The following is a 23,686-nucleotide window of genomic DNA, read 5'->3' as shown; positions in this document are numbered from 1 at the left end:
TAACATATTTTCCTATTGGCTGGTTTAATATGCCAGAAATATGTAAGCCAAAGGGAATTGTGGAAATTATTGCACACAGATACGCACAGACACACACACACACACACACACAGGGAACTGGAAATATTTCTAAAGGAAACATCATTATCTTATTTTAATTTAATCAAAAAGTTAAAAAATTCTTGCTTTTTTTTTTTTTTTTCAAAGATTTTAGTTTTAAGTAATCTCTACACCCAATGTCAGCTTCAACCTCACAGCCCCAGGACTGAGCCAGTCAGGCGTCCTTAAGAAAATTTTGCCTTTAGGGGCACCTGGGTGGCTCAGTGGGTTAAACCTCTGCTTTCAGCTCAGGTCATGATCTCAAGGTCCTGGGATGGAGCCCCTCATCAGGCTCTCTGCTCAGCAGGGAGCCTGCTTCCCCCTCTCTCACTGTCTGCCTCTCTGCTTACTTGTGATCTCTCTTTCCCCCTCTCAAATAATTTTTTTAAAAAAGAAAGAAAAGAAAATCTTGCCTTTAGCTGAGCAGCTGGAATCATCGTTTGCTAAGGTATAATCATCAAAAAATGTTAAGTTAAAGAAACAAATAAATGTACACAATTTGGAGATATATTAATGAAAACTGATAAGTAATTTAAGGCAATGATATGGAAGTATCAAAATATTTTTTAAAAATCACACTTTAAAGCATGGGAAGTATAATCACACATTTAACTTATTCTCTGGCCTAAAAGAATATTTAAACTGAAATCTGGCCTAGTGAATAAACAGATTTTTTTTTTCCATTTTAATCCGTTAAATAGTTCTAAAAGAAAATTTTCAATCTTTGTTTTCTGAACAGTGATATTAAACTAGGCTATAACATTTCTCTCAGGAAATTTGATCTATGTCCTCAAAGTGTCATTTTGCAACTAGTTTTTTTCTTCTTTAAAACCTATCAGTTACTGTTATAACTTGTTCCATTGTCAGATGTATCCATTTCTGGTAATATTTTCACCACAGATTTTCTTGTACTAGAACAGACCGTTTTTCTCTTCCTTACCCGTGATATATTTTCAGTAGACCAGAAATTTTGAATTTTCTCTTCCAATAAACACATTTCTCAAAACAGAGTACTGCAGTATAAATCAGTCCAATAGTGAAATGTTTAAAGAAAGTGTTGTTGATTGGATATTGATCGAGGGTCATTTTATGCATATTATAACAATGCATTCATTGGTTATAAAAAGTAATTCATTAAGAACGTTTCTTTTATGTGCCTAGATATATATTTGTATATGCAGATTCATAGCTAAAAAATGTCAGAACCAAATAATAAATTTGAACAGATGTCTCTTCATTACTAAAGTTGGCTGTGGTATGCCACTTGGCTAAAGAGTTTGTAAGATGATTTTCTTGAAGAGTAAAATAACCACAGCTTATTTTCTTTATCTGTTTATTTCTATTAAACAGGGCAGAATAATTGCTTTAATATTTATTTCCTAACAGTATGTATATTTGTGTGGGCTAATAAAACAAAATAAGGAATCAAGTGAATGTTTTTATGGGAATAACTCTCTAAAGGGACCAGTTAAAACAAATAATTCATACTATGCAATACTCCCCGCTTCCTCCTCCTTCCTCTCCCCACTAAGTCACCCTAAGCAAATGTGTGTTTAAGGGATAGGATACCAAAAAAAAAAAAAAAAAAAAAATTAAAAATTTAAAAATCAGGACACTGAATGACATAGGATTAGGCATATGCAAAAAGACACCAAATCTTAAAACACATTAATGTAAAATATTTCAGTAACTAATATGATATATTACATTTCATATCAGCAGGTCACAGCAGGATAAAAATGAAGTCTTCTTCAATAATGAACTCCAGATTCTAACATAGTGTATATACTTGTAAGAGTATGTTGAACCAAACTCATTTAAATTATAATAATCTGGATGCCCCTCCTTATAAATTTTCTTTGACTTTTTCTTCTCTGTTCCTTTTTCTTCTTTGTATTTCTATACTGACATCTTCATTTCTTCACTTTGACAATTTTCTTTGTTCAAACTCAAAAGCATACCCTGAGCATGGTCATGTATTTTAATATCTCTTAAAATATATACTTTCTCCTTTTGAGGACTGGATAGTTTTCATCCAGTAGGCCACTGATTGTGTGGACATCTAAAATAAAAAATGTAATATTCTAAATTAGCTCTCCAGACTAATTAGGATTTTTAAAATTTTCATTCTAATAGATTTTATTACTTTACTTATTTTCTTATATTATTTTGTCATAGTTTACTTGCTAAACATAAATAATAGTTTGGGAGAATATTTGAAACTATGAATGTTCCAGAAAATTCAGAATCCCAATCATAGCTTACAATGAATTACTAAAGAATTATAGTTATCTAAATTCTCTATGTAATTTCTATATAACAAAATTTTATGAGGTGATAAAATATGCTAGCATTCTATTAAACAAGTTCAATTACAGAAAATTTGCCCCAAAACATAGTAACTTTCAACATTACTTAGGGAAAGTCTTACAGATTTACAACATTTAAATGGTCTCTGTTTTAAAATATCCTTATTTTATTATTCTCAATTTAAAGCATATACTTTGCCTTTTCTTTCTATGCTAATGTTGTTTAATATTTCATGAAACTATAATAAGCACAAAAGTGTTCTTGAATTCTAGGGTTGATAAACATTTTAAGCAAAATATAAAATTTCTGTCATGATTTCTCAAAAGAGTTAAAAACAACAAATTCCATTCTTGCTTGAGAAAACTGCTATGAATCATTAGTTACATCTTCAATCCATCCCATTCATCTTATTTTGTTTCATGACTATGCCAGTTTTAAAGTAATCGTCAAATTCAGCACAGTGCTTAAGAAGCTGAAGTAGTTTTTTGTTCTTGTGGACAGAGTTACCTCTTGGTGCCGTCAGGCCATTGCCATCACTTTCGTTGTATTCTTCTTCTTCTTCATCTTCTTCTGCTTCTTCTTCTGTGTCTTCTTCTGCGTCTTCTTTTTCTTCTTCTAACTGACTGGAAATTCATTTCATTTTCTTTTTCCTTGACTAATGACTGAAGAATGCAGGCAGACAACTTAGTTGAAAAATGAAATTAAACTATGAAACATTAATGGTGTGTTTATTTTTATGTGGAGAGGATTCTAATTGAAATTAAGCATGGAATTATATGGAAATATACTGGACCTTTTTTTCCAGCCAGCAATAGGTTCTATTTTACTGCAAATAGAGAGATACTAAAGTAATTACAAAATAAAAAAGAGAGATTTTAATAACCCCACTTTTAGCTGTCTTCAAAGTTGTAGAATACAGTGCTAACAACAAAAATCATCAACACCCCTCTTGCCACATTGCCACCACACACACACACATTAATGTTTTTCAAAGAATTTAGGCAAAGGAAATGAGGTGGTCTAACAAACTTGAAAAGAAGAATACCTTAAGTTATAATTTATATAGAAGAAGCATGAAAAATCTGTGATTCAAATTTATCAATTTGGTTTTAAGTAATTTCAAGTGCATGAAAATATATGCAAAACTCTTTTTGTGAACAACTCTAGAATACAAGTGAATGTTAATAGTCATTGGTGTGTAATAAGAAGAATAAAAATTATGCTCAATTAATTTTTGCTATTATAGGCTGTCATATATACTGTCATACACTGGTCTCTATTATAGACCAGAGGACTGCTTCTTAATAGAGATGTATTAAATATTTTATTAAATATTATTAATATTTTAAATTTACTCTTTATAGTTTTCTAGTCATGAAATTTAAAAAGTCATCCAAGAAATTACTGTTTAATGGTTAGTTCAATCAAAAATTTTGTTTAATCATTAAAGGTAAAAGAACCGTTAATGGATTTTTCAGTAAGAATGGAGCTTTGACTTAATCATTTTAATTAAGCCTTATAAAGAAGGCCTACTGAGCTCATTAATCCTAGAGAATAGCTACATTTTATAGACCTTATTTATTTTTTAAGTTTTTATTTTAATTCCAATTAGTTAACTTATATTAATTTCAGGCATATACTGTAGTAATTCAGTGCTTCAGTACATCACCTGTGCTCATCACAAGTGCACTCCTTAATCCCCATCACCTTTTAACCAATTCCTGACCCACCTCCTCTCTGGTAACCATCAGTTCTCTATCGTTAAGAGTCTGTTTGTTGGTTTGCCTCTCTCTTACACTACTAATTATTTACTCAAAGAATATGAAAACACTAATTCAAAGGGATTCATGTACCCCAGTGTTTATAACAGCAATAAGGGTCAAACTATAGAAATAGTCCAATTGTCCATTCACTTACTTGCAGAGCATAAGGAATAACATGGAGGACACTGGGAGATAAAGAGAAGGGGAGGGGGAGATACACCATGAGAGACTGTGGACTCTGAGAAACAAACTGAGGGTTTGGAGGAAAGGGGAGGGAAGTGGAGGGTTGGGTGAGCCCGGTGGTGGGTATTAAAGAGGGCATGTATTGCATGGAGCACTGGGTGTGATGCATAAATAATGAATGCTGAAACACTGAAAAGAAAAAAAAAAAAAAAAGAGTTGTGTATATATACGTGGAGTATTATTCAGCCATAGAAAGGAATGAAACTTTTCCATTTGCAACAACATGGATGGAACTAGAGAGTATGATGCTAAGTGAAATAAGTCAGAGAAAAACAAGTACTATATGATTTCATTCATATGTGGAATTTAAGAAACAAATGAGCAAATGGAAACCTTTTATAGATTCATAGATTTTAAATATTCTAGAAATCTGGATATTCTATAGCAAAAAATCAAAATTAGCACAACCTTCCCAACCTATTATATTTTATTATATTATATATTGTATTATAATAATTATTATTTTAATGGATTTATTATATTTTATTTAATAATGTAATTTAAACCCCACTTGTTTTTTTTTTTTTATTTTTTTTTTAAAGATTTTATTTATTTATTTGACAGAGAGAAATTACAAGTACACTGAGAGGCAGGCAGAGAGAGAGAGAGAGAAGGAAGCAGGCTCCCCGCTGAGCAGAGAGCCCGATGCGGGACTCGATCCCAGGACCCTGAGATCATGACCTGAGCCGAAGGCAGCGGCTTAACCCACTGAGCCACCCAGGCGCCCAACCCCACTTGTTTATAGAGCAATGAGAGCCTACAGTTTCAATATGACCCAATACAATTGCACTATTGTATTTTTGAAGGTAGGCTTTGTTCAACATAGCAACCTGGTGACTATTTGTTACTTCCTTTACCACCTAAAAAAGAAGAAAATGAGAAGATATGTACAGATTAAAAACAGAGGGAATGGATGAGACTTCAGTTGAACAAAAATTGTGAAAACTTTATGGGCAACTAAAAGTGGATTGGGTCCACAGTGATAGCTATACCCTTTACCAGAACAGAAGTAAACTTTTAATGAGAGTAGTAGAAAAGAGAGCTCAGATGAGAGTATTAATTTCAACTTTAATTTGTACTCATTGGCTATTTAGTTTAATTCCTCCTTGACAGTCAGCTGTATTAATTGGCTTTTCCTTCCTACTGCCTCGCCTCCTACCTCTACCAGCATAAGCAAAACTGTCAATCAGGTATCTTCCAAGTGGTTACGGCTCTCAAGAGGGTATTACTAATACCCAAAATTTGTGCATGGTATAGGCGGTGGGAGCTTTACTTCCTCTTTCCCATTTGCACAGTTTATTTTGAAGTTCTTAATCCCGATAGACATATTCTGTCCTTGTTGGAAGACAACTTTTCATAAATCTCTTACATTTCTGCACTTCTAGAACAGCCAATTTGCTTATATTAATTTATACTACAGAATAGTACAAATAGAAAATAACTCACTCCCCAGTAGTATTTCAGAATAGTAGGTAGAAAACTCTCTGTCTCTCTTTTGCTTATTCTGGGGCAATAAAGGTAATGCTAGAAATTTCGTTGGGGATTTCCTGGGCTTGGTGTCTTTCAGCTGTGGTACAAATCCACTCTGGGCTGCTGCATCACCCCCTAGGAACTGGGGAGCAAGGGAAACCAGAACAAACATGAAGTTTAGTCAGGCTGCTCTGCTTCAGAGTAATGAACTGTCTAAATCTGTTGGCCTCAGTTTACCTTTAGTGGCCACATCTACGGAAGCATGGCAGGCTAACCAACAGCTGCTACCAAGCATTGCTTAGGAACTGCTCTGCTGCTTGAGGACCTTATTCAGACAGGCTGCTCTCCTCATGCTTATTTAACAGTCAGTCTTGTAAGGAAGGAGAAAAGCCATTTAAAGCCTCTAATGAACCTTTTACACAAACGTAGGAGAATAACAAAATGTCACTAACACTTTAGGATTTCCTGTAGCACAAAAAAAGGAAGTACCTTTTTAATAAATAGAGCATCACTCTCAGGGTAAACAAGAAATAAGTCAGAGAACAGTTAGGAACTTTAGAATAATTAAACTGTATCTTCTAAGAGAATGGGGAAAATGTAGGACTTTTTTTTATAAAAAGAATCATTTGAAACAAGTTTTCTAATAAAGCAAATTTTAAAAGGGGATCATAGGGATAATACAGTCATGGATAAATTCTAAAGATCTAATAAGCTATTACAAACCTAGAAAAAGATGAACAGGTAAAGGTGAGAGAGAAAAAGAAACACACACACACACACACACACAGAATGAGAATAAATGTCAGAAAATGCAGAGATAATGAAATATTAAACAATACATTTTTTCCCCAAAGCTGAGGTCAGACATCAGTGATTAAGTTGAAAAGACTCCATAAAGGATTAAAATGAAGGCACTTAATTTCTAGAACTATTATTATGAGATTTTAAAACTGTGAGGAAAAGAACTTTGGATTAAATATATCCAGAATATCTTTTTAAAATTATTTTTATTATAGGGGCGCCTGGGTGGCTCAGTGGGTTAAAGCCTCTGCTGTCGGCTCAGGTCATGATCCCAGGGTCCTGGGATCTAGCCCCACATCGGGCTCTCTGCTCAGCAGGGAGCCTGCTTCCCCCTCTCTCTCTGCCTGCCTCTCTGCCTACTTGTGATCTCTGCCTGTCAAATAATTAAATAAAATCTTTAAAAAAATTATTTTTATTATAATCAAATAAAAAACAGATTCTGTTGATTTCTTCAACAGCCAAAAATGGGTGTTAGATAAAAATGGCACATCTCTAAAATTTTCTGAGGAAAATATTATTTGGGACATAACATCATATATCTAGTTAAACTATCAAGACATTTGAAGAGAGCTGTTGGTATAAGTCATAGTGAAAAAATACAAAAAGCAATTTGAAGGAATTAGAGAATATGTGCAGAAAAACCATAAAAACAACTTCTTCATTTATTTAAGATTTACATATATTTATATACAATGTATATATAATACAATGTTAATATGTATGTGCATACATGTTACACTAAAAAATTTAAAAAATAAAATAAAAGATTACTCTATGGTTAGCCACTGCTGCCTAACACCACAAAATGTAATGACTTGTCACAACAAGAATCTTTTTATTTGCCATGGTTCTTATCTCTGTCTGTTGGTCTGTCTCTTTGTCTGTCTCTGTGCTTCTCTTCCTGGGGTTTCTCCATGAGTAGTAGGGATTCCTTAGAGCCCGATAGCTCCACAACTGGGCTGCTTACACAGTGACTCAGGGCCATAGTCCACGTGTTACATTTAGAAGGCAGTAAATTTTTCATTTTTTATTCCCCACTTTTTATAACACAACCTAGAAAATTATGCAGCACTATCTTAACTACATTCTGTTCATTACAAGAGATTCAAGAGAAAGGAATTAGACTCTGCTTCTTGATGGGGATTCCAAAGAGGAGTGTGGAGTTATTTTTCTTGATTAGGCAGTGGCAAGGTATGAGAAGGGGAAATAGGCTAGAAATATTGTTGCAACCACCAGTGGAAAGTGTTATGTGCTACATGTATATAATTTTTAGAAGCGAATTCACATAGAAAAAAGTTGTCTTCAGAATGTAAAGATATCTATCAGCTGTAAAAATTTCAATAGATGGCATAGAGAAAAATATTAGGAATATAGCAGTAGAGCAACAAGACCTCAAATTGGAAAAGCAGAACTGAGTCACGATAAAAGTAAAAGAAAAGAACAATGTGGATGATATCCAAATAAAAGGAGTTCCAGAACAGAGAAAATGGAGTGAGAGGGGATATCAATGAAAAACTTATTAGAGGGGCGCCTGGGTGGCTCAGTGGGTTAAAGCCTCTGCCTTTGGCTCAGGTCATGGTCCCAGGGTCCTGGGATCAAGCCCCACCTAGGGCTCTCTGCTCAGCAGGGAGCTTGCTTCGTCCTCTCTCTCTGCCTGCCTCTCTGCCTACTTGTGATCTCTCTCTGTCAAATAAATAAATAAAATCTTTAAAAAAAGAAAAAAAAGAAAAATTTATTAGAATGTCCCAGAACAGAGAGAGAGCAGAATGAAAGCACTTGGTAAGAATCCTGTGATTTTGATAGAAATATATAAATACCAAAGAATAATACCATGCATTTTTAGAAATCTAGACAAACAACAGATTTAAAGTTTCCAGAGAAGAATTAGATCAGATATCAAAAAGACTACAGATTTTTTTTTTAAGACTCAATTTTTTTTTTTAAATCTGTATGTGAGAGAACAAGCTGGGGAGGGGGGCAGGGGCAGAAGGAGAAGCAGATTCTCCCCTGAGCAGGGAGCCTAATGCAGGCTCAATCTCAGCATCCTAAGATCATGACCTGAGCCGAAGGCAGGTGCTTAACCAACTGAGTCACCCAGGCATCCCTAGACTTCAGATTTCTTAATAGCAATATTGCTAATAAGAAGTTGATGGAGTCGTGTATTTCATATACTCAAGAAAAATAATATCCAGCTTTGTCTTCTTTGCCCAACGAGAAAATTCCATGTATATCCAGTATTTGGATGTCACCTCAAAATCATACAGTAGCAACAACACAAAAAGAGGGACGCATACAGGAGATTGGAAAGGCAAAGATTTCTGGTGAAGAAAGATCTGAGGATAACAGCTGTGAAGAGAGTGAATCTCAAACAGTCCCTTGTGAAACCTGGCAGGGACTCTGGGGGATTGTCTTCAGAAGGATGAAACTGTTTTAGCCTTAGCAGTTTGAGAGGAAATTCACTCAGCTGTGGAAGAGTTTGTGGTCAAATCAAAGGAAAACACACACACACAGAGAAAACTAAAGATTTCAGCAAATTCTGTTTGTGAGGAAGAGAGAAAGTATGAGTGGTAACAAAGATAATATGTTGGAAAATAAAATTAATCATCATGCTGGAGGAATAGAACTGAAATCAACTCAGTGTTTTAAGAGTCTATCTTAATTATATTAACAAAGAGAGGTTGAATATAATGCATCAAAAAGTGCTAACAAAATACAGAATGATTAACAGTATGACAATAGAAAAAAGAATTGCTAAAGATATAGTGAGATGATGTAATCAGATTATAAGACAGACAAAAAATTATGAAATAGGGTTTAATAGAAAACTTATTATATTGCTTATTATGTTGCTTATAAGTGATTGATGCTGAGCTGCATATATAATGAATTTTCTTCAAATTACTATAATTCAAAATAACAGTTTTGGACACAAGGAGGAACTACATGATTTTAAAAAGTACATAAAATGATCTCACTTGATAGTCTCAGGAAACCTCAAAAGAAGTCTCATGAATTCAGGTGGCAAAAATGAGCTAAATGTCAAAACAAAATGTAAAACTATAATGAAGGGCACCAATATGCCATTAATGTATGCAGATAAAAACAATATTTGAGAATAGGAAGTGTTCTTATGTTTAAGATTACAATCTCTCCAATGTAACCTATAAATTGCAAACCCAATCAAATACTTACCAAGGTTTCATTTTTTTTTAAATTTTGTGCTGTTTTTTTAATAGAAAGAAACGTGCTAATGTAAAAGTATATGTGGTGAAGACCAAGAATCCCAAGACAACTTTTTTTTTTAAATGTATAATAAAGGATACTTATTTAAGCAGATATCAATCTTAATAAACCTTCGGAAATCGAGTGTGTTTTTAAGTACTTTTTCTATAATGGTGACAATAGACAAACAGAACAACCTACTTGTGGTTATCTAAAAAAAGATTTTTTTCAGAGAATCATCAGCTCTATTGGTCATTTGTGCTTAGAAAGGTGGAGGCTTTCCCACCTGAGGAGGGTGCTGGAGCTCTTTCCAGTCACTGCTGGAGCTGGGCCCCAAACCAACCAGCCAGCTCCCTCATGATGTTCAGCAACAGGGGCGAGGTCCTAGCTATGTCCAGGGTGCTTGACGGCGTCCAGCTGCGCATGCTCAATGGGGTTATTGCCGGTTGTACTTCTCCAAGAAGGTGAGCAGCAACCTCATGCAGAGCTGCAGCTAAAGGGAAGCCAAGGCTTCTAGCTAGAAGGCATTAATCCTCTGTAGCTTGATGTCCAGCAAGCCCTCGGCGGTGCTCTTCTTGTTAGAACAAGGGTAAAAATAAATAAAAGCCAAACATACACGTCATTATGTAGAATAACTTTAGGTGATAGAATTAAAATCAATGATTTATGATATCTACTGTAAATCCTTATTAGTGAAAAATAGATTTATTACTAATACCACACACATGCGTGCACGCGCACATGCACAACACACACACACACACAGTATTCAGATGATAAAAGCGAGCTAAGTTGTCCAAAATATTAAATATATTTAATATATAATTATATAATTATTATATAATAATTTTAAAATATTAAAAAATAAAGAGAGAAGAGACCATAGGAGGCCATTATGTGACTTTGGGTTAGAAAAATGTTTCTTGAGTAAGACACAAGAAGAAATTACCATGGAAGGAATGACTGATAAATTTGACTCCTTTAAAATTAAACATTTTCCAGGACAAAAGAAACTATAACCAATGTTAAAAGAAACACTAGAAGAAGACATTTGTGATGACTTAAGAACAAATTACTAATATTCACATATATAAAGAATTTCTTACAAATTGAGAATATGACACACTGTGCAAGAGAAGCAAAGAAAAAAAGGTATGAAAACACAAGAGATAAACTGAATGGTCTATAAAACTTAAAGGAGGAAGTGTGTCTCGTTCAAAGCAACAGCAAGTGCAGAAGCCTGAGGTAGAAATAAACTTAACATGTTCAAGAAACAGGAAGGTTAGTATGAGTTCAAGTGGCTAAAGGGAAAATGGAAAGAAATGAGATCAGCATGACAGGCAAGGGCTCCAATCATTAGGAATAGTGTAAATTAGGTTGAGGTGTTTAGCGTTCTAAATGGAACGGGAAGCCATTGCTGAATTTTGGCCAGAGTAGTTATATGCATCAATTTGCATTTTTCAATAATCACTGGCTAGAGGGTAGAGAGTCGTAACCTCGAAAGGACAGAAATAGAGTTGGGAGATAGTGTGGAAGCATCGTGGCACAGTAAGGTGATTTTTATTGAGATAGAAGCTGTGAAGGCAGTGAGAAGCAGTCGGAGACAGAGTTTGAAGTCAGAAAGGATTTGCTTATGGAATAAATGAGTAGTTGGGAGGAAAATCAATGACACCTAGATTTTTAGTCTGAACAACTGGTTTGGTAATTAGGCAGTTTCTTAAAATGAGAAGAGTTGAAGTGTTGGGAGGGGGGAAATAAAACCTTCTGTTGAGGACAAGCACTATTACTCAAACTGTAGACTTAGAAAACATGGAAGAAAAAAGGTTCTTCAGGATGGTGGCATGCGTGAGGATATAAGGAAAGGAGAAAATGACACAGAATTCTTCAGTTGTAGGAACTACAGTTTATTTTTTTTTCTGCTTAAAGCAAAAACGATCTGACATACCTTTGGCAAAATATTGACATTTATGGAATCCTGGCACTCACATGTTTGGTTTATTATTCTCTGTGCTTTTCTTTATATTGCATTGAGGTGGCATCCATTTTCGTTGGGATTAGAGCCAGATTTGTAGGCCTGGAGTTGATGGTGCATGAAGGGATCAGATGGAAGGTGGGAAGACATCAAAATAAATTATGCTTGAAGTAGAATAATCAGGAAAAATGTGCATATCAAAACTTCACAATTCAATGTATTGTCACAAACTGATTTAAATTTAGAATAGTCTAAATTCCATTCCCTCTTCTTTATTTTTATTATTTTATTGTCATGTGCTTTATTTCTACATCCAAAGACATTACTATTATTACTTTGTAAATTCGGTAATCATTATATTTACCACATAATTACAGTTCTGGTGTTTTCGTTCTCTTCAGAAGTTTTATTTGAGATCATTTTCTTCCATCTTGAAAACTTTGGTTTCGTATTCCTTTTACTGAATGCCCGGTGGGATAAATACCTTCAGTTTTGTTTTTTGTTTTGTTTTATTTTCTTTTTCTTAATCTGAAAACATACTTATTTCACTTTCCTTTGTGAAGCCTATTTTTAGACAGTGTAGAATTTAGGTTGCTAGGTATTGCCTATCAATGCTTTAAGATGTCATTCCGTTGTGTTTTGGCTTCCATCATTTCTATTAAGAAAACAGCACTTGGGACTACAGCTTGCTGCTTTGAAGTTAATGCATCCTTTTTTTTTTTTTTCCCCCTGAATACTTTCACAGTTTTCTCTACTTTTTAATTTGAAAATGTGACTATAATGGGATTCGTTTGCTTTTACTTTTATTTGTCCCATTAGAGTTTCTCAGATCTTATTGTACCTATTGGTAGATATCTTATCCCAGTTTTAAAAAATTCTTTCCCATTTTCTCTTCAAATATAATTTGTGCTGCATTTCTCTCTTCTCTCTCTTTCTGGGAATCCAGTTTCATGTGTGTTGTAACTTTTGATTTTATTTCACAAGCATCCAATGATCTTATCTATTTTTTCTCATATATTTTCTCTCTGCATTTCAGTTTCTATATACCTAACTCCAAGTTGGCAACCTCTATTTACCTTTGAAAAGACTAATCTTGTGTTTTACTATACCCAATCTGTTGTAAAAACTCTCTATTGATTTATGAAAGCCAGACCTTCTACTTTCATTTTAGAATGCTCTTTTGATTCTTGTTCATTTACATTTTTCACCTGTTTTTTCCATCTTTCCCTTTCATTTTCAAAGGTACATAATTACCTTTCAATTTGTCTGTTAAGTATGTTAATTATTTGTAGTCTGTATTCTGTTTTTACTCTTGCATAAGTCATATGATCTTGCCTTTCTGCATGTAGAATAACTTCTATTTTTATTACATTTTATATATAAAGAATTGGAAGCCTCCAGAATGGGTTATTTTCACTGGAAAGTCTTCTGTGTTTATTAGATTATTTGGATATCATCCATGATCATTGATTTTACATATTAACTTGACTAAAACATGATGCTCAGTTGTTTGGTCAAACACTAGTCTAGACTTTTCTAGGAAAGTAATTTTTTTAATGTAATTAACCTTTATAATCAACAAACTCTAATTAAATCAAATTATTTTCCATGATATGGGCAGGCCTCATCCAATCAGCTGGAGGCCTTAAGAGCAAAAACTGAACCTTTTATAAGAAACTTAAAATTGTCACATAGAAACCTTGCCGAGTTTCTACCTGCTGGCGTGACTGAAGATTACATCGACGCTCACCTAAATTTTGAGAAATTCTGTCCTTCCTTACCGATGTTAGATTTTCTGGTTTCATTCGCATGAGCCAATTCCTTATGCTCTCTCTGGATAGAAAAGATAAGATAGAGAGGTTCCAGCATGGCTCAGTCAGTTAAGCAGCTGCCTTCGGCTCAGTCATTGATGACAGGGTCCTGGGATCCAGCCCGGCATTGGGCTCCCTGCTCAGCAGAGAGCCTGCTTCCTCCTCTCCCTCTGCCTGCTGCTCTGCCTACTTGTACTCTCTATCTCTCCATCAAATAAATAAATGAAATCTTAAAAAAAAAAAAAAAAAGATAAGATAGAAAAGTTTATAGATATATATCTTGTATTGGTTCTGTTTTTTGGAGAACCTTAATACATGACCACAGTTCAATCAGGGATTGAGGAAGATCAGGCTAGAATAGCCATTTGGTAGGACTATTTCTACTACAGCTTATTCCTTTTATGAGAGGGTGAACCCTTCAAGTAAGAGTGGCTCCTAACTCCTCCATCACAAAATTCCACAGTTCACCCTTCAAAAAAAAAATTGATCATTTGCTTGAAGCTGCTTCAACAATTGACAGAAATCTCTAGGAGAATAAGCTGTATTTTGCCAGTTAAGCTTTGCATGAAAAACAATACATGCCCTGTTTTCTTTTCTCCCTGTTTGTCAAGGATTCAATCCTCACTTTTAGCCTGTAGAGGCACTGAGAATTACTGTATGCCCCGAAATAAAAAAATTCCTGCATTTCCTCGGGTTCAATTTGACATTCCCTGGGAGAACTTTTCACCTAATCACTGTTGTTTTTCCTTTCAAGTCTTAGAACCTCAAGTCTCTCGGAATGTGGACAATTCTATTTTGGCTCTCAGAGGCTTTCAGCCTGGACCTTTAGCTATCTACAGACACATAATTCAACAAATGTCTTACAGGAAGTCATTTGAGGACCTTCATTTCTCCAATGTTCTTTCTCCTGTTACCACAGGAACTCTAAACTCTTTTCTGTTTTCTTCTTACCCCAGAGGTATCTTCTTGGGACAATCACAGATATTTGCCTCCAAATCCAACTCAGAGTGGGCAGATTCCCACAGGAAAAAAGCAGCTGCCAGTCCCCAGTTCACTTTTCTACTATTCTCTCCTCCCAAATTTTAGTCCAGTCAGTTCTTGTTTACACAGCATCTTGGCCTTGGCAATCCATTTTCTTTGTCATTTACCTGGTTGCTCTCTATACACTGTCAGTGGGAATATTGTCCTGTTATTTTTACCTAAATACCTCATCCTACTTTTAAGATAAATTACAGGTGTTTACAGTGACTTACCATACAGTTTCAGAGACAAATTTGGTTTTGCATTTCTATCCTGGCTCTTCTCTGAAAAGCTTAAATTTGTCCCCTGGTAATCTGTGTAGAGATCTTTTATCACTGATCCAATCTCATAGTTAACTGGAATTTCTACTAGCTTACAGCTCCAACCTTTTTCAGTATAAAGAATACAATTTTCTTTGTGTGCACTGATAATGTGGAGTTTTCATTATGGACTTCTACTTCCATTTCACTCCATTCAGAATATTTAGCCTTTCCAAGAAACTAGTACAAAATGAACTCTTTATTCCTCATGACTGTGGCATTTGGTGCTGATGTTCGTTTCCTTCCACAAGTAAATAATTATGTATTATGTTCTGTGAAATATTAAGAGTCCAAAGGAATGAAAATTTGGTTTTTATCCTCAAAATAAATATATTTGTAGTATATTTAGTTCCATAAAGACTTATAAAAGTAATAGTTGAAAATTTCTATAGATGTTATGAAATTTTACACACACACATATATAATTCATATATCCACATATATCCATACACACACACACACGCACACACACACATATAAATATACATACAAATTATAATTGGAGCACAAAGGAAAAAGAGGTTAATTCAGGCTTACAGAGGAATTTTAAATTACTATGAATCAAAGAAGTAGGGAAGGAAACAGTTATAGAGGCATGATACTGTCTACGAACTAGGTTTCCTCATTCGATGCAATCGAAGTCTTTCTATCAAGTGAGCAATCCCCTTTCCTGAAGAGAACATCCATACTGATTTCTCAGTTCCTTTTTCTGTGTGTGAAAAACATAGAAAGTTGACCTAGAATAGGAATTTTTAATTTAGTGATCGGTGGCCGTATTTTAGAGGATATTTGCACTGATACTACATATAACATTGTTTTTGTATTTTACACACATACACAGACACATGTATGTAATTTCTTTTATAAGATAGCACTCATAACCTTTTTAGGACTCTCATTTAAGCCAGTGCTTCAAAAATCCAATGCATGTAAAGACCCAAACCCCTTTTCATTTTTCTTGACCATAGCCCCTAGAGACAGCAGGCGGCTGCCGGGTCCCTCTCCTTTGGGCATCCAATCATGTACTTGCTACTCTATAGTTTTCAAGATGAAAGTACCTTTACAAGTCTTAGAAACCCAATAGCTTCAAATACTGCCTCTGTAGCAAAATCTCCAAAATTTCTAAGTCTTATAATATCGCATTTAGAATTCTCATCATTTCCTTCAATTTACATTAGTTCAATCCAGTTCAAGAAATACTTACTTAAATATATTTGATGCATAACTATGCCTAACCCTTTCCTTACTTTACACCCCCTATTTTCAGCCCTTTTTTGGTGAAAAGGAAGCAGGAAGGTTTCTCAGCTGCCCACGAAGTCCACTGAAAAGAAGTGATTGTCCTTTATTAATTCTTCTCTAAATTCTTTTCACCTTATTGATTGAAAATGAAAATCTCTTAGTTTTAATTATTTTACATTTCCTTAACAACTGTTTAGACATGTATTAATATATATTCCTATATTATAAATCCAAGGTGTTTAAGTAGACTTCTCCATGTTTTGGGGGAAAACAAGGTGTAAAATGTTTCACATAATTTTCACACCATAAGGGGATACCTTGCATAATTTTGTGATTTTCAAAATTATAAGTATGAAGATGACAGACTTCTAAAAGAATATGAACCTCTTTGGGGCACCTGGGTGGCTCAGTGGGTTAAAGCCTCTGCCTTCGGTTTAGGTCATGATCTTAGGGTCCTGGGATTGAGCCCCACATCAGGGTCTCTGCTCCGCGGGGAGCCGACTTCCCTTCCTCTCTCTCTGCCTGCCTTTCTGCCTACTTGTGATCTCTGTCGAATAAATAAATAAAAATATTGTTTAAAAAAAGAATATGAATCTCCTCTAAAATATTCTCTAATATTCTCCAATAATTCTCTTTGGAAAGAATAAACTAATGCATCAGAAATAATATGATTACTGTGTATTATACATACCATTTAAAGTCCTGAAGCAGATAATATCCTGTAAAATTATGTCTGTGGAAAACTCAAATAAATCCCTTCAGTGTAATCTTGGTATCTTTACAGTACTAGTAAAGCAATGCACCCACGTTGAGATGTTTCAAGATGTGAGTTAGCAGTTCTAACTGATGTCTTCTTGAATTTTAGAACTCTCTCTGCTAAGAAATCTGACCTGTGGCAGGCTCTTGAGTAATTTCTAATGGCTTCAAAGAGTGCCCCAAAACTATAGGATGATGCCAGATTAGACTCACCAGTTAGGGTGGTCCATAAGCAAAAATAACAAAACACAACAACAACAACAACAGACACCCCACACAACTTTCGACAGGCTGTACCCTTGGAAGACCAAATGGGAAAAGGAATCCCTAGTTATTAACTCTAGACCCCAGTGGGGATTTTCCTCTTGGAGGACATTCTCTAGAAAACTCTCTCAAATGTGGAAAATGAACCACTTTTTTTTTTTTTTTTTAAACAGACCCAAAGTTAAGCAGACATCATTATCCATCCATCATTTAATCCTCTGTGCTTGCCTCTGGCCTCAGAATAAGATTGTTCAAAAAATATTTGCCAATCTAAATCATATATTTGGGGTATTTTAAAATTATAATTTTTTTTTACAATCCATTTCATTGATAAGCTTTAATTTCTCCTCTCCATTTCCTTTTTTGAAGAGAAAATTGTTTTGTTGGGATTCAGAAAAATTGGCTTTATTTTTCTATATCATTAATATTAAAATAATGCCCAGTCTTAATCCGTAAGCTTCACATCCTCCAGTTCAAGATTTATCACTCCTCTTCCCTTTTCTTCCCCATTCTCAACAAAATGAGTAACTATGTATTTATTTCTGACCAGACTGTGTTTCCTTGCTTTAACATGCTTTCAGCTGCTTTCTGATGCTAGCCCATCTTCACTACTATTTTTTTATTGGATACAAATTTGTAGTATTTGATTCAATGTCTTATTTTCCATTTGATATTATATTACAAGAGCAATTAGAGCAAATTGCTAATGATGATCCTGCCAGAACACCCCAGCGTATTTGCCACATTCTGGATTTATTTAAACAAATATAGACTAAATCGGCTGTTTGAAAGAATAATGGTCATAAAATGATCACTGTGCATTAGAGAATCTATTCAACATTTTCTGATATTTTAAAGTTAAATTAAAAAATTCTTAAACTCACGTCGTGAATGTTATAGACCTTGTGACTTGTTCATCAAAATGTATCCTTCAAAGAACTATTCTAGGGATGCCTGGGTGGCTCAGTAGGTTAAACAGCTGCCAATCCCAGAGTCCTGACACCAAGCGCCCCCCCAAACCCCGCCCCAGGCTCTCAACTCAGAGGCAAGCCTGCTTCCCCCTCTCCCTCTGCCCCTCCTCCAGCTTGTGCTCTCTCTTGCTCACTCTCTGTCTCTCAATAAATAAATAAAATCTTAAAAAAAAAAAAAAAAAGAACTAGTCTAGGGGTGCCTGGGTGGCTTAGTTGGTTAAATGTCTGCCTTTGGCTCAGGTCATGATCCCAGGGTCCTGGCAACAAGCTCAGCCTTGGGCTCCCTGCTCAGTATGGAGTCTGCTTCTTCCTCTCCTTCTGCCTCACCCCCAAACCCACCCTCCCCGCCCTCTTGCTCTCTCTCTCAAATGAGGAAGTGCAATCTTAAAAAAAGATCTAGTCTGTTATGAATATAATTCTATTATTATTTTTTTTTTTTTTTATTTTTTATTTTTTATAAACATATATTTTTTATATACATATATTTTTATCCCCAGGTCTGTGAATCACCAGGTTTACACACTAATATGATTTTATAAACATAATTCAAATATTCTCTTCTGCCTTTTTCCAGTTTTTGGAATGGAACTAAATATTAACAATTAACCAACATCCAAAAAGATATCAATATTCTGAATGAGAAAGAATCTCATACAGCAATACAGATTCCTCTGAACAAGTAGTAATTAGTTTTCTTGGCAGTTTTTTACTTTTTTAAAACTTGTTCTTCATTTTCTTCCAGCCAAGGGTGAAAACACAAGGTAAAATCTTTTATCAATTATTCTTTTGGTAATAAATTATTTAAATTTCCTGTACTTTACAGATAGATACTTTGAGTTTTTTAGATAATATTTCTTAATGTGAGGAACTAAAAAATAAAAAAAAAGAACTAATATTGAGCGATAAAGATTCCACCAACATAAGAGCTGTCCTGAGGTATAATTTTAATTTAACTTTTGTGTCATAAAACAAACAAACAAAAAAAACAAAGCTGACCATATCTCGGTTTTTTCATCTTAAAAAAAAAAAAAAAAAAGGTGACCATAAACTAGATAAGCTGTGAGACCGCGATTAGGTCACAAACTTTGTTTTGGACAAATACCTTAAGATGACACTTTACATGAAATGTAAATTTATCAGAAATTTGTCACACTCAAAATTAACAGGCTTTCATTAAGTAATTTGTGGTTCAAGCATTTCTTTAAAATCAATGGGTTATTTAGTTTTAATTATTAAGCAAGCTACTCACTACAAGCAAATGGGTTATATAATTAACCACAACTAAATAGAAAAGTTAAATAATAGGAGAATGACTTTTAAATCTGCAGCACAGGACCAAGTTGTTCTATTTTCATTAATTGTCATGTATCTTGCCATGTCCTTTATCTGCTTGTGAATTTACAAGGAACACAGCAGGTTGTGAATTTTTAATAGGCTTTCCTCAAGAAAGAAAAGGTCAGTATTAACATAAAATTCTTCTTAAAGATTTGTGGCACAAATGTTTCACACTGGAGAACAGGTGTTACTGAGGAACTAAAGCCACAATATTCTGACATTTTTTTCTCTGTTTAAAGAAAACTTAATGTCTCACATAATAAAATAGCACAAGGTCAAATCAATATAAAAGTTATTTCAAATTGGATGCTGTAAGATACTTGGCACATGATCCGTAATCATATTTCTCGGTAACATAAACAACTGGTATTGTTCAATTAAGGATTAATAAATTCAAGTATTGGTACCTAACACCCAAATTTAAAGAGAGAGAGAGAAGAGTAATGAGAAAGCAATTATTAGAAGGACTAACTAACCCTGGTCTGATCTTTACTTACTTAGTAAATGAGTCAGAAGTGAAATAAAATTTTATCACGCATATAAGGAATGAGGAGCACAGACATTGTACCAGGGTAAGGGTGGGAAAAATATACAAAAGAAGAGATAATTAAAATAATAAAGAGCAAGTTAAAGAGAAGAGAGAACACTTAAGCTGGAGAATAGAATTCAAGAATTTTATCCAGTGGTCTTGTTCTGTAACTTAAGAAATCAGTATCATGGGGCACCTGGGTGGCTTGGTGGGCTCATCCTCTGCCTTCAGCTCAGGTCATGATCTCAAGGTCCTGGGATTGAGCCCCCTGTCAGGCTCTCTGCTCAGCAGGGAGCCTGCTTCCTTCTCTCTCTCTGCCTGCCTCTCTGCCTACTTGTGATCTCTTTGTTAAATAAATAAATTAAATTAAATTTAAAAGAAAGAAGAAGAAAAAAAAAAAAAGAGAGAGAGAAATCAGTATCATCAGCATACCTGCTATGAGTTAGCTCTTGTCTTGGGATGGTTTCAACCACAGTTTCAACCACCCAGGTTTCGGGGGTCTAGAAATACATCTCTTTGCCTCATAGTAAATATCTGTTGCAGTTTCTTTACCTGTCCAGTTCCCAAACATGTTTATTTAAATAATATTTTAATAAACACAGGCCAATGGTAAGCCCCCAAATGTGGTCATTTGGGTCCCTTATTCTAGTATTAGTGCTCTGTGAGAAAGGAAGATACATTTGTTTTGTTTTGTTTTGTTTTAAATTTTACGCAAGCTCTAATGGTTTAAGAAAAATGCATTATACGTGTGGCTTCCCCCCCCCCTTTTTTTTATTATGTTATGTTAGTCACTATACAGTTTTTGTTTTTGATGTAGTGCTCCATGATTCTTTATTTGCATACAACACCCAACACTCATTTTCAAGACCCAAACTTATAAACGTGTAGGTCTCATTTGTTTCCCTTAATTATAAGGAAGTAGAAATCCTTTCTTTCTTGGCCTAGAACACCTAGCACTCATCATAACACGTGGCCCTCCTTAAGACTCATTTCTGGTTCCCCACAGCCCAGATTTTAACCCTCATCTCTGATTTTGTTCCTCCATGTGCAACTTTCTAATCCCATGGAAACTTCCACAATTATAAGACACAACGTTCTCTTGCTGTGTATAAGTGAAGGTAAAATCCTGCTGTGATTCATATTTCAAAACTAAACTTTATCATAATTAGACCTCACCTTCTAGCGATTTTTTAATTTGTATGTCTAACTGTTTAGAATAGCAGAACTGGTCTTCATGATTCCCATCTTTCTCTGTATCCTTCCCCACTCCAAATCTACATTCTGTATCCATCTAGTGCTCTGTATGAGTTGTAAAATGCAAAAATTTCCCAAGTCTAAACCTCTACATATTCTTTATCTGGTAGTTTAAGTGTTATGCACTGTAGGAAAGCCGCACATTCTGCTGTGAGCTAGCTTTAGAGATGTCCTGTGAATTTCTATTACACACAGCACTTGAATTTTCCATAGCAGAGGAATGGAATTGTTGATTTACTTTTAGAAGTACTTGATTCTTATGAGAATAAACACACATTTCTCAATTAAAATTGTTGAATGAATAGACAATAAAAGTCATGACTATTTACTACAAACCATAGTTATCTGATCAAATGATTGATAATATCAATAATCTTTTCTTGAATTATTTTGATTCCCAGACAGAATAAGAAATATGCAGTGCTTTTATTTGCTATTTGGAAAATTGCCACGGTTGCACATTCATGTAATTGGAAAGTTTCCTGGCAACTATGTGTATTTTCAATAACTAAAAAGCATCAATCTTGTGACTTTTTAAACGTGGTTCCCTGGACAACACAGTTATATGTTTCTTCTGAGCACTTTTAAGCTAAAAGCAGAGAGTTCTGCAGTTTCTCAACCCGATCTTGTTGTTTATGAATAGCTAAAAATACAGTAAAAAGCTACTTGTTACCTGACTTCTGTTTTTCTTTAAAGAACATATCCAGTGGGTTTTTTTTTTTTTGCCCCTCATTATATTTGTAATAATGAGTTATTTGTCCAGAAATCAGAAAAATTGAGTTTGATCCAAATTGGATGGCTTCATGCTAAGTATTAAAAACCATTAACTAAAGAGTAGACTGGTTTTATAGACCCAACAATAACTAATAATACAACATCTTAGTCATAGTTGTGTGTTTCTAACATGTATTTATTTTAAACAACTTCATGTTCATGTAAAAATGTTTCCACAGCCAAGTTCACCGCCATAAGCTTCAAAAAAGAAAAAGAAATTTTAAATAAAGAAGTAAGATTCTGTATTAAATAGAAAGTAATCAGTTTTAAATTCTATATGCAATTAGATGAAAATGTCTGTTGATGTAAATAATCTAAAGCAAAACACCAAACCTTATTTAGATGAATATCTTATTCTGTATTTTTTTGTATAATTGAAGGATATTGTCTTCAATTTTTAATTTTTAATTATACATCAATGTGCCCATTCTGATTTATGAATACATTTTACATGAATTCTTTAAAAAAAGTTTTCATTGATGTCTAACTTAAAATAAATGCCTTACAGAAGTTTAGAAAATCTACACATTGTTTTCATATGTCTTATCTGATTAAAAAAACCCAAATTTTAAAGACGTAATCTCTTATTGCAAACAATTAAACTATGATCCCAACATAGAAAATGTTTATTGGTTGGATGGTACAATTAAAGAAAAACTTACAATCTTTGTATGTTACAAAGCCCTGCTCTGTCGCTCCAACAGCTAATCCCCACTGTTCAGGGTAAGAATTCCATGGAGTGCAGGGGATCTCCATGTCTGGAATCTACACATCAATTTCCAGATCATACCCAAGTTACTTGGGACCCATTATTCCCTGCCCAGACATCCCTGAGCTTACTTTTAGGTCCAAGGAGGCTCTCTCCTACACGTCATTCGCCCAAAGGCCAGACATACCCACTGCTATAATCATCCTTAATCCTGGGAGCAGGCCTAGTGAACATCTGCTAAAATACAACATAGATAGAATTTGTCCATGAAAACATGGAATCCTGGGTAGCATTTGCACACTGGGCTGAGGTGTCCACATGAATGCTTGTAAAACTTTTTGACATGAAGAGTGAATGCTGGAAGATTAGTCTTATGGGCATAGGCAAAGGGCAAGAAATCGACATGCTTTGCATTTCCTTTTTCCTATACAAAACTTGCTTAAGGTTATTAAGAAGTTAGACTTCACAAGGTAAATAGGTGCCTATATAAAGCACATTTTATTGTAGAATTTATTAATTTGATTTATAATTTTAAAATATAGACATCTCTTTGTACTCTTTCCCTGAGTCCCAGATTTATCTGTGGAGCCATCTTTTTTGTGGTGTGTGTGTGCCCGTGTGAACCAAAAATTAATACACAGTGTTTCTAACATAGGAGCTATGTCTCTTACAACTTTGCCTGTCTTACAGCTAAGACATCACTAATTCTCCAATGGAAATGCAATAACAAGTTTATTAGAATTTCCTCAAAATATGAAAGTAAAAGAATTTTTCACTCACCGAAAGAGATGAGAGAAGAAATGTTTACACAAGCATGTCAAGAC

General features: G+C 34.5%; 1 protein-coding gene across 1 annotated transcript in view; it reads left to right on the top strand.

The window, feature by feature from the left end:
• The window catches only part of LOC131831614 (cadherin-10), a 172,493-nt gene that overhangs the window by 93,092 nt on the left and 55,715 nt on the right, over nucleotides 1–23,686 (top strand). The window lies entirely within an intron of this gene.

This window comes from Mustela lutreola, chromosome 5 (genome assembly GCF_030435805.1).
Source record: "Mustela lutreola isolate mMusLut2 chromosome 5, mMusLut2.pri, whole genome shotgun sequence".
NCBI lineage: Eukaryota > Metazoa > Chordata > Mammalia > Carnivora > Mustelidae > Mustela > Mustela lutreola.
This window is presented reverse-complemented; position numbering and strand designations above follow the sequence as displayed.